The sequence below is a fragment of the Betta splendens genome, chromosome 15, assembly GCF_900634795.4.
Source record: "Betta splendens chromosome 15, fBetSpl5.4, whole genome shotgun sequence".
NCBI lineage: Eukaryota > Metazoa > Chordata > Actinopteri > Anabantiformes > Osphronemidae > Betta > Betta splendens.
Window position 1 is genome coordinate 4,245,576 of NC_040895.2, and position 2,481 is coordinate 4,248,056.

General features: G+C 39.3%; 1 long non-coding RNA gene across 1 annotated transcript; it reads right to left on the reverse strand.

The window, feature by feature from the left end:
- Positions 1-475: 475 nt before the first annotated feature.
- LOC129603015 (uncharacterized) lies at positions 476-2,164 on the reverse strand. Its single transcript, XR_008692560.1, has 2 exons — positions 915-2,164; positions 476-724 (listed from the first exon to the last, which is right to left on the reverse strand). It is a non-coding gene; the product is annotated as an uncharacterized LOC129603015 (long non-coding RNA).
- Positions 2,165-2,481: the final 317 nt, after the last annotated feature.

Here is a 2,481-nt window from a genome sequence, read left to right on the forward strand (position 1 = left end):
TTCATAAAAACTTTTGAACATTTTACTATTTACAGATTAATCATAATGTACCTGGGGTTTACAAACATAGTTTTGTTTCTAAATATATATTGACCTAATATTTTTTAATTGCTTTTAGTAAGGTGTATGATATATCAAGTGCTAATATATAACTAATAGAAATGTTATTATTGTTTTTTTTCAGTACTATGTCTGTGTGTATCTCAAGTTGTTTCAGGCATCTAGCCTAGAAGTCTTGTCAGCTGGTGCTGGGGACTTCTAGGGCGAAGAGTCCAAGTCATCCCACCTTCCCTGGTCTGGATCAGGGCAGTGTTTCCTGAGGGACAAGGCACCTATGTTGGACTTAGACCACCTGTGAAATACCTAAAATTATTCTTTTTTTGGCAATACCTCAATAAAAGCTGAAATATTATAAAACATTTGTCTGTTTTCCCTCATTAGGTATATACATACAAAAATAGTTCAGTGAAACAGCAATAGTCAAAGCCAACTTTATTTTTAACCAATGCATAAGTTACCGTCACAGTTCAATTTGCAGACCACAAAATGAACGGGTAGGATTCATAGTTATGTTGAAAGCATAGTTTCTGGAGTGGAACAGGTGTAGTCATGGGCAGTTGGCTGGGGAGATGTGAGGATCTTTTTTGTCTTCACATATTGGAAGACATCGGAAGCAGTACAGCTGCTGTACAGATGGACGATGCAGCTGTTTTCCTTGACACCACTTTAGACGGTATAAAGAATAGAATAGCAGATTAATGAAATAACCAGTATTTCCTATGTATCTCACAACCTTTACAGATCTAAACAATAAATAGAGGTAGTTAGATCAGTTTTAATGGTGTGTGGAGCAAACACGTTTTCAACTTATTTTATAGTGCTGGTTTGTTAAATATTAGCATGACATTAATGACCTCCTTTCTGTCAGGTTGCTCAAATTCTGCTCAGAGGGCCGGTGGGACAGGGATGTTTACAAGGTCCTCCTCCTTTATTGAAGATGGTCTCCATCACATTTTCCACATAATCTGCACCATAAATCACTAGAAGTACAAATTACCCGTCAACAGACTAAAATATCAAAAGCACTCTTCTACTCTTCTACAAGGTAGCCGCGTGTCAGTTTGAGAAGCAACCTCTTCGCGTTTCAGTAGCTGGCATGCGTCAGCCTGTATAAAAAAAAACATGTCACGTTTACAGCTAAAGTAGCTGACTAGATAAGCAACAACACACGTTAGACTTAGATAGAACTTGCAATAACCCAAATTCACGGGTCTACTCGGGCTACAACACACACACGACAGGCTCGGTAGTAATTAGAAACACAGCTGACTCTCACAACTTACAAGCGCTAGCCGCTAATGCTAGCCGCTAACGCTGCATACTATCGCGCTAGCAGCTATAATGTGAGCTGAGTGAATGACCTCAGTACCATATATCACACGATTCGAACCGGACAAATGCTGGAGAGGCTTGGACTCATCCAAATTGCGTGTCAGCATCTTGCAACACTGTCTCTCTCTGTCGTTGTAGCTGTTAGATTCAACGGTTCAAGCAATTAGCATTCCTTACACAGGAGGGAAGCTACATTATAAACAGAGAAACGTCTGGAGTACATACATCAAATAGGTATCAAGCATGTACTCACGTTTGGGGAAGCAGCAAGTGGGCGCTTCTTCAACCTGAGTGACTTCTTCTTTTTGTCTTTTAAATGGCGGGTGGCAACCAAATGAAAGGTGCATTAGCGCTACCTCCTATGGTAGACTGCGCAGTGAGTGACTACTTCTTCTTTTGTGTGTGACTGGAGTGACTGAAACGAAATGTTTCAGGTACATTTAGGGGTCCAGGTTTGTCTGAGGGGGGAGGGGGCAAGCTGGTTCTGTGATTGGTCAAGCGAATGCAGATGTATCCAGTCCGCCAAATTTGAAACGATGGTTCTTGAACCGGATTGGATAAACTCTCAAAAGTGTGAAATAAGTAGGGGGCGTACCTCTAACACACCAGGAGTGTCTTAATCTGACCCGGGGAGTCAAATAAACATACCAGAATGTCCAAAAAGTGAATTTTGCATGTGCACGGACCTTTAAACAAATCTCCAGAAACATCCTCTCTCAGAGCGATTGAGAGAAACTGATTCATGCAATTGTTACCTGTAGGTTGGACTACTGTAACTATTTATTCAGGATTTCCTAACAGCTCCTCCTCTCCACTGTTGCTGTCAAATTGTAAATAATTACAATGAAAGGCTTGCTGTATGTGGGATGTATTGGTTTTAGTTGTGTAAAATCTTAAACCTTACCTTGTAACGTGCCTTGAGATAACGTTATTGTGACTTGGCACTATATAAATAAAATTGAATTGAATTAAATTAAATTAAATTGAATTTACCTGAATTAAAAAATGTATTAGCTCTGAGGTGGTTAAAATAAATACATTAATGACAAATGACCTACAGACAAAAAAGCCCAAATAATTCAAAATAAA